The sequence below is a fragment of the Sturnira hondurensis genome, unplaced genomic scaffold (assembly GCF_014824575.4).
Source record: "Sturnira hondurensis isolate 20B ecotype Veracruz unplaced genomic scaffold, ASM1482457v3 Scaffold0014745, whole genome shotgun sequence".
Lineage (NCBI taxonomy): Eukaryota > Metazoa > Chordata > Mammalia > Chiroptera > Phyllostomidae > Sturnira > Sturnira hondurensis.
This window is the reverse complement of record NW_028087376.1, coordinates 3,580,732-3,590,500: the sequence shown is the minus strand read 5'-3', so window position 1 is coordinate 3,590,500 and position 9,769 is coordinate 3,580,732. Positions and strand designations below refer to the sequence as shown.

The 9,769-nt window shown below is 38.3% G+C and overlaps 1 protein-coding gene across 4 annotated transcripts in view; it reads left to right on the top strand.

Annotated features, from left to right (window-relative positions):
* The first annotated feature begins 762 nt into the window (after nucleotides 1-762).
* The window catches only part of AP1G1 (adaptor related protein complex 1 subunit gamma 1), a 71,042-nt gene continuing 62,035 nt past the window's right edge, over nucleotides 763-9,769 (top strand). For 3 of the 4 annotated variants that reach the window (XM_037063699.1, XM_037063701.1, XM_037063697.1), the window contains exon 1: nucleotides 764-1,106. The gene's annotated coding sequence lies outside the window, so the exon portion shown is untranslated. Of the gene's footprint in view, nucleotides 1,107-9,769 lie in introns of all 4 variants that reach the window. The other variant, XM_037063700.1, reaches the window with a different exon arrangement.

The following is a 9,769-nucleotide window of genomic DNA, read 5'->3' as shown; positions in this document are numbered from 1 at the left end:
GTGGTTAGTTCTGTTTGGCATCTAACCTGGTACTATGCTTTATTCACTTTGAGGGGTACTTTATTGCCAGTATACCTGAAGGCTTTTAGTTTAGACAGGTCATCTTTCCTTTAAATGGGCCAAGATATCATCGTTCTCTTTAAGTTCGCATGGAAAATATTCGTTATCAGGTGTAATTATCAAGCCAGGAACTGTCTGGTTAGACTGTCTTTGACTCAGGTCATTAGTTCATGGAGTCCGTCAGAAAGCCCACTCTGGAAGGATTTTGGCTCTCACTAGTCCAAATCCTATTTTTATATATAAGGAAGCTGAGGCCCTAAGGGATTAAATGACTTGTCCAATGCAGGTAATTGAGTGATGATACTAGGCTTGGTTGGAGTCGTCTTCTGTGTCAACCCCTTTTTATAAAATATGTTGCAGATAGCACAAAACCACAGAATCCAAGACCACCTGGGGCATGTTCCTGACCCTAAGCTAAAGAAAAAGCTAAGGTCTCAAAGGTAATAGGAAAGAGTTTGGAATTCTCGCGGGTTAGGGAGCGACTCACAAAAAATCAATGTTCTGGGTTCCCACCTGCTTCGCCCCTTCCACTTCCTTCTTTTCCTTGCTAGCCCCGCCCTCCTCAGGTGGCCGGGTCGCTTCCTGGTAGCCTGGGATCCCCGCCCCCAAGCGGAACCAATGTCCGTTGGCTCCAGAGTCAGCCGGATCTTTCTCGCTCAGACTCTTCGCAGCGGTGACTCGACAGCAGCGTCTCGCGTCATCAGTGACAGCCCCGATACTTGCTACGCTTTGCGTCGCTCTGGCCAGGAGCAGTCACCTCCTCCTTGGCAAATAGTCCTCGGCAGGGTCCGAGTTTTGTTGGATAATAGGAGAGGGGTGGCACGCGAAGTTGCAGAGGACGCGGAATCGACAAGGAGAGGAAGCTAGGGACCGAAGTTTTTGCGATAGTGTGTGAACTTAGTTAAAAACTTCCTTTCTCCTAAGGATCCCTCCGCCTGCAGTAGCGGTGGTGTGGCCGAGGGAGCCGCCATTTTGGATGTTCGGTTCCTGCTGCCAGTGCTGCCGCCGCCCCCGGAGCTGCTGGTTTCATTCGAGGTTTCGGGCCGGTGAGTGTCACTCGCAGCGCTAGCAGCATATTGCTCCTTTTGCCCCACGCCTGCCGGGAGCGTTCGGCCGGAAGCTTCGCAGGGGTCCGGTCTCAGACTGTGAAGGGTGAGAAGATAGGCTAGGGGCTGGGCCAGGAGGGGCCCGGAGCCCCTGGGGCTGCTCCGACTTCTTGCTGGCCGACCCTGAGGGCTCGGACCGGGAGGCACCGCGCACGACTGCGTCCGTGCTCTGGCGTTCCCCGGCAGGTGCCGGCCTCCTTGGACCCATTGACTTCCTCAGGCAGTGATCCTTCTTTGAGGGCTCACTCAGGGAGCCACGTACCAACATTTGTGTGTCTTCTACCCGGGTCAGATCTTTTCGTAGAACTCTTCAGCTTTACCAAATGCTAAGTTCATCGCTGTTGTGCACCTGCAATGCCGTCCTCTCAGAAGCGGGTATTGGCCTTGCCTCCTTCTAATCTTCCGACCAACTTCTTTCCCAATTTTCCGTTTTGCTTTTTTTTTAAACTCACCTTCGAGTGCACTGCTTACCTTTCTCTCAAACTCCTGAGTCTGCGCACGTCAGTCTCTAATAATTCTCCTGATCTTCCAGACTGACTGAAAGAGTGGGGACGGTTGATAACGTTTCCCAGTTCGGGTTTGGTGTAGGGGATCCGCGGAAACACTCGCTCAGAGTGTACTTCAGCAGTAACTATTTATAAAGCTGATTAAATGGCTTTTGGGGATAGGGAGGGAGGAAGCTGTCGGATATTTTCTAATTTGTGCATTCCGTTTCTGTGCTGAACACTTGGCTTTTTGGTACTTACTGACACGTATTCTTCTTGGAGTTAAATATCCCTGGGCATGGAAATGTAAAGAAGAATCTTCATCTGATGTAGGTAGAAAGGAAAGTAACTTTTTGGCTGCTGTCGGGATTAGTTGACAGGAGGGACGAATGAATGAAGGTTTCTTAGCGATCTGAACTTTCAGGTGTTTTGTGTGGTAATGATCTTTATAACTGATTTTTAAAAATACTTGTATTGACTTTTTGTATTCGATTTTTCTGGGGAGAGTTGGATTTTAAATATTCACTCACTCTGTTCCTAGTAGTGTTTGTCAGACTATATACACCTTGACTTAAGGTTTAAAAACATAGAATCTGCTTCTATAAAGAAAACGTTTCACAGTAATTCACTGATGATGTCCTACTTTTCACGTTAGGTAGGTGTGATTCAGTCACCTTCATTTTACCTTAGCCTGGGTTTTTTTTTACATTTGGGAAAGAGAGGTAACTTACTTGAGATTACAGCCTAGTGTCTGCTGAAACTAAAATTTATAACTTGAACTGGATGAAGTTTTTTAATACTTCCAATTCTTGTACAGAAGCCCTTTTCTTATCATGGAGTTACCAGGTAGGTACATTTCCGTACTGGTCATGTGATGTTTCAGTAGAAGACTGAGTGTTTTCGTTGTAAATAGTCAGTGTTCTTGTTACTTATTCTAAGGAGACTTTTCAAAAATATATTGGTTGCTATTTGTGTATTTACTCAGAAGCTGCGGAGGGTTTTTTTGCTTTAAAGGAATTGTCAAACACCAAATATCAGTGGAATGCTCACTCATTTACTAAATATACCCTTGTAGCTGCTACTGAAATGTTATATGAGTTACACGTTTAAAGCAAGATTTTGCAAGAGCTATTACATAGGTGTTATTTAACTCGGTTCATTTTGTGGCACAGTGTGCTGGTATTTAAATGCCATTCAAAACTGTTTACTGATGGTTTGCATGCAATTGGAGAAATTGTGTTTTTGCCTTACAAATTATTAAGCGAAGTGCTGTATATTTGTTGATTGTTAAGAATAGACAGACTTGAATATTTGCTTTGTCTAAAGTTGTACCTGAAGTTATTGTTTAGGAAACCTTAATTCATTTTCTTTTTGGAGCTGCTGCTTCTGTGGTCTGTTTTTTTTGACAGCAGTCCTATATTTGAGGATGAATTTTAGAGTGAAACTTCAGTACAAAAATTGTCAGTAAGGCCTTGATGATAGTTGATCCCTTTATTTTTTAAAGTAGTCTTGAAAGCAGTGGTATACAGAGACAAGATCCCAGGTTTTTTGATTTACAAAAACATTTTCAGTAGATTGAAAAAGTCGAACAAGTAGTTTCCAGAAGATTATTTTTAATTAAAGAAGTTGATTTGGGCCCTGGCTGGTGTAGCTCAGTGGAGTGAGCACGGGCCTGTGCAGCAAAGGGTCGCTGGTTTGATTCCCAGTCAGGGCACATGCCTGGGTTGATTCCCAGTGGGGGACACATGAGAGACAACCACACATTGATGTTTCTCTCCCACTCTTTCTCCTTCCCTTCCCCTCTCTCTAAAAATAAATAAATAAAATACATCATTTTTTAAAAAGTTGACTTGGGAAACTACGTACCAAAACAGATTTTTGAAGTGATTAATTTGCATTTAATGAGGATTTAGAAGTTTTGTGAATACAGAGGGATTAATGGATATCAAAATTTTAAAATTATTTGGATTTAGCTTCAAAAACTCCAACTCTAACTCCATCTTGTTTAGCTGTTTTGGGTGTCTGTGATTCAGTCTTTTATTTGCTTTAGGAATTGTTTTCAGTTGATTTTGGCTCTTTCTCATCCCTTTGCTACTTTTATTCAGTTTCTTTCATGTAGGATGATATTTAAGGTGGCAAGCAATTTTAAAGTTAAGAGAATTTATAGATTTATTTATCTAAGCTCTTACATTTCTTAACTTACGGGTTTTGAAAATCATCTTTGTTAAAAAGTATTAGGGTATTTTCATTTGCTTTTTGCCTAGAAAATTTTATTTTAGTAAAGGCAATTATTTCTACCTTGAAAATGTGTAAGTTTTTTTTTCTGCACTGAAAGAGTAGCACAGAACATTTAATTTGGCATGAATTCTCATTGCTAGAGTAGTCTCGTTAACTTTGGAAGGGCCCAGAAGTAAAGATAAAAATAAATAAATACTTGTCAAACTTACTGACTCCACATCAACTAACACTTGTGTAAAAGGGTGAGATTTAGGATAATATGTTTGAACCGAGAAGTGCTTTTTTCACTGCTAGATACTTAGGAGTTTAGCTGCCTGCCCCCAAACCACTGGAGAGAGAAAAGTATTAATAAGTTATAAATGTTGTCAGTGAAAAATAAGCTTAGGAGGAAAGCAAATTTTTAAAAGGTGAAGAAAATATATGTCTTCTGTACTGTATGAATATTTAAAGGCATCTTGAAGGCAAGTAGTTTTTTACTCCCCTTTCTCTGTTCTAGTGCCACAGTCACTGTGTAACCCGATATGCAGTCGCTTTGCTCTCTCCAGCTTGCTTCTTGGAGCCGACTGTATTTGTGTTGTACCAAGCATCCTAGGTTTTTCAGCTTGCCTGGCTTTGAGGTCAATATTACAGATTCTTGGGAGGAGTCGATTTGAGAAAGACATGAACTTAAATCTCTGGAACTGTAAACCCCTTTTTATAAGCTTTTGGGTTAAAATTAAGACAATAGAATAGATAATATACAGGATTTGATTATAAGATGTAACTTTTGTAGATGATCACACAATTGTACACCTCAAAGTAAAAGGAGTTCCATTAGTGTTTTTACAGCTTCATTTGGTAAAACTATGTACTAAACTTTAGTATTGAGAAATTGTTCAGTTTCAAGCTGAAGAAAAGGAAGTTAATTTTTCTCATTTTTTAAAAAAGTCTGCACAAAAGATTTGATTCCTTTTCCACTTTATGAAAATTTTGAAAACATGATACTTTTAAAATATGGTCAAAATATTGGTTTGAGATGAATGGGGAAATAACTGAAAATAATTAGGTACGCTGTATAGAGTAATTGAATCGTTGTTGGTATTAGGTTTTTTGTATGATCATTGAAGGAGAAAGCCTTCTGTTGGTAAGAAGAAAGCCTTTTTTTCTTGATAGTACCCAGTATATATGGTGTTTTATAAATGTATTTGTCTACTAGTGAATGCTTGGCCTCTGTGTTTTTTTAAGAAACTTCCATGATGAGAGCTTAATAAATGGTGTTATTTTAGAAGGAATGAGGAAGTAGCTTACAATTTGATTTTATTAGCATTTGGTTGTATTATTTTATTTACACACACTGAGCTTTTTGCTGTTCCTTGAATACTCCTTGTTCTTTCATTCTCCTCTGACCTGTTCTTCCTATACCTGGAATCCTTTCTTTCTCCCTCCACCAGCGAACCCATTCTTCCTTCTCTACCCTCAGGCAAAGAGGTGTAGCCCTTTTTAGTACTTGTTTCATTGCCTACTTTCCTTGGTTTTCTAGAGGACAGGGGCTATCTAATTTGTGGCATTCTGGTACATAACACAGTGCCTAGCATTTAGCTACTTTGTGGAATAGATAATAGGAATGAAAATAATATTGAAAAACTGTTCAGGTACTCAGATATATGGTAATTGGTTGATGCTAGAGCCAAAAGCAATTGGGTCCTAAGCGAAGTACATGTATCTACTGAAGGTCACTTACTTGTGACTGGTAGAGTTGATGTCATTTTCAGGTCACTTCAAGGTTATTTTCAGGTTTAGAAAACATATACAAAATCTTATCTTCAGGTCTTTGAAGAATTATTTAGATGTTTAATTCTGAAATTGACATTATTTATTATTCTTTGTGTTTTACTCAGACTTTTTCTTATGCTAAAACTTCAAGGGGGCAGCAAAGAAATCTACTCTTCCCGCCACTTTCTTTCTTTTGAATACCTATTATGTAATTTATTATGCTAAGGAAACTAACAGTGAATTGAAAACTTCAGCCTTTTCCCCATAGGTAGAAATATGTTGATTGTTCAATGATTTATTACTGACTCTTGCCTTGTGTTTGAGTAATCTGCTTTTATAGTGCTGAGTTTTTTTAATTTATCTTTTTAGCTTACAAAATAATATATATCCGTTGTAATAAGTGAAAAAAATTTAAAGACTTCCAAGGAAGCCATTTCTCTTAACCCCTTTATTACTTCCTAGCCATTTTATGAGTTTATAGGTATACTGCATTATTTCTGTCCATGCTTGAGTCAGTTACTGTGTATACTAACATAAGTGTACATTCGTGGTGGTTCTTTGTTTTTATATTACTGTGTAACAGGCTTTTCTTAACACATCATGGTCAGTAAATATAATTCTATTTTGTTCTTTTAAATATCCCTATTATGTCTCATAGTATAGATGTACCATGTATAATTTATTCAGCTATTTTTATGTGGACATTTAGGTTGTTTCTAGATTTTGTCCCCACAAACAGTGTTAGAGTGAATATCCTTGTACACATCACTTTTTTTGCTGATGCTTTTATTTCTACAGACTAGAGTCTCCAAGGTGGGATTTCTGGGTTAAAGGGAGTATATTTTACATGTTATTGGTAGATTTCTCTCTAAATAGGTTGTCATACTTTCAGCCTTCACAAGAAGTAGGTTTTCCATATTGTCACATAATTAGATATAATTACTTAATTTTTACTGGCCTGCCATGTGATAAATGCTTTCTCAGTTTTGTCTAAAATTTAATTTCCCTGACTGTTACAGGAGCTAGCATTTGATGTGTTTTTTTGCCATTTGGAATTCCTTTTTGAAAATTGTCTGTTCATGTCCTTGGTTCATTTTTAAGTTTTTCCTTGTTATCTTAAAGGAGCACCTGTGGTGTAGTAATTGTTGTCATAGGACACGTGTATTTATTCATCTGGAATTAACTTTATATGGTGTGAAGTGGGGGTGGGGGAGTCTTCATGGCTTCCCTCTCTAGAGAGCCAAGCATGGAGAGAAATAATGCCAGGACTGAATAACCCATTCTTTTCTCAATGCCCATATATGTTTACTCTATTTTTGGATGTTCTGTTTTTCACTTCCTGTACTATTATTTTACTGTTTTGAGTATACACTTTTTAGAAAGTTACACTCTGTTAAGAAAAGCTCTTATCACTATCACTGTACTTTTTAAATTTCTCAACTATTTTTTTTTTAACATCAGTGTGTGGTTACCTCTCACTTGGTGCCCACTGGGGACCTGGCCCACAACTCAGGCATGTGCCCTAACTGGGAATCGAACTGGCGATCCTTCGGTTTGCAACCCATTCTCAATTCACTGAGCTACACCAGCCAGGACTTTCTCAACTATTCTTAAACATCTATTTTTATATTTATGTTGATTGAGAATCTATTACATTCAGAAAAGCTCAAAAGGCCCACTGTTTGAAATTGCACTATATTCATATTGATTTTGGGAGGTCTGACATTTTTAGTGATAATTTTTCTTTATTATGATGAGTTTCCGTTTGTTCAGGTTTCTTTTTAGTTTTCGTTCCTTCAATAAAAGTTTCATTGATTTAATGGTTTTCTTCATCTGGTACCTATGCTTTTCTTGATAAATTTATTCTTGGATATTTTATAGTTTTTGACACTGTTGTCAATAGGACTTTTCCCCTTCATTTCTAACTAATGTCAGACATAAGGGTTAAAAACTCTTCTTTAATTTACTATGACCCCTCCCCCCTGCCCTGCCCCCTTCCTAGCTTTCTTGGTATCTAGAATTAGCAGAACTTGGATTTATGAAGAATGTGCTAGGGAAGCCCTGACCGGATAAGTCTGTTGGTTAGAGCAGTGGTCCCCAACCTTTTGGGCAGCAGGGACTGGTTTCGTGGAAGACAATTTTTCCATGGATTGGGGTAGGTGGGAGTATTTTAGGATGATTTAAGCTCACCTCCTGCTGTGCAGCCTGGTTCCTAACAGGCCTAGACCAGTACCAGTCCATGGCCCAGAGGTGGGGGACCCTTTGCTAGAGCATTGTCCCAAGATTGTGGGTTCTATCCCTGGTCGTAGCACATACAAGGATCAACCAATGAATGCATAAATAAGGGGTGCAACAAATCATTGTTTCCCCCTTCCTCCCTCCCTCTCTTTCTCTCTCTCCCCCCCTTTCTCTCTCACCAATAAATACATTTTTTTAAAAGAAAGTGCTAGGGAAAATTTATCTTAGTATTAAGTCACTTACTAATGAACTTTCTAATGCCATTGTGTAGAAGAAATAACCTTAGATAAGTGTGACTTTTTATGATGAATGCTGTCTTATTATTTTGAAAGTTTATTTTTACTTTATTTGTCCATTCTCGTGGGTTTTTAAAAAATTTTAAAGCAAGATTTATCGCTCGTTATACATGCTAATTATTTGAAAGATAGCAGAAAATATACAGAAATTTTAAAAGGCATCTATATTCACACTAAGCACGATGATTTCCCTTAACATTTATTACACCCTTTCAGGAATATCTTTAAAAAATTAAGATCTTGTTTTGAGAATTTATGACAATTCTTGACAGTCGAGGTTGGGAAAGTAAAAATTCTTTAATTTTATTATTGTCATGATGTTGATCCTGTTTATATATCGTTGTTTATTTGGCCTTTATTGCTTTTCATTCATCTTTTTTTAAAAAATATTTATTTATTTTTAGAGAGAGGGGGAGGGAAGGAGAAAGAGTGGGAGAAAAACATTAATGTGTGTTTGCCTCTCATGTGTCCCCAACTGGGGACCTGGCCCGCAACCCAGGCATGTGCCCTGACTGGGAATCGAACCAGCGACACTTTGCTTCACAGGCCCATGCTCAATTCACTGAGCTACACCAGCCAGGGCTGCTTTTTATTCATCTTAATGAAATTATTCAGTAGGCATATTTGCATTTACATACATTTAATTTTTAAATCTCAGGTTTGGTCTATTTTGGTTAATGATAATAAAGCATAAAAGAAGATTCCTGCATTTACTGTGGCATTTTAGGGAGAACTGAGCTTAAGATCTTTTAGAGGAATGCCAGCTTGCTTGCTGGCATTAGACAGAATGTGGTGGTATCTCAGTGTGGTGGAACATTTCATAGCCTATTTCTTAGCCTCTTACCCTTGAAGATCTAGAAATTCTATTTCATTATTTCTCTTAGGGTTGATTCAACCTAATCAAACTCACTAATGTGTAAGTTAGAATAATGATGTTATAATTCACAAGGGGTTAAGTAAGCATTTCTACTGAATTACGTGTAACAACTTTCCAGGGCGCCCGATTTCTTGTATGGAGGTATACTTCGGAAGCAAGGTACTTGAGAAGGCTGTTACATGGTGAGTCTGAGACCAGAGCATGTAAAGTTGGATAATCTCGAGCATTTCATCATTCTGGGCCATAGTGAAACCTGGTGAAAGAACTATCCTTGTCCCACAGTGGTGTTTATCTCTCCTGTGACCAAAATACTTATCTCCAGATTTAATTTCTCTCACTCAAACAATGATATACTAACACTGGTCTCCTCTTTCCTTCACTTTGTACATTTCCTTCTGTGAACACATTTCTTCATACAGGGGAAATAGATGTGCACTACTGCTCTCCCCGCCTCCACAAAGAAAACCACAGAAACACAAAGACAGTGAAAAAACCCAGCTAAGTCAGATTAATAATTTATATATCAATAAGATATTTGAAAGTAAAAGTCTGATTGAAGCATAATGCTGTTGACTAGTTTGGTTTAAGCTTTCTGTCTGTTAAGTGTTGTTATTATTTTGATCACAGTATTTTGAAAGTTGTAAGTGTATTCAGGAATTCAGATATGTATGTGAAATAAAAATCTGAAATAAGGGTTCTGTGGAGTATAATATGAAA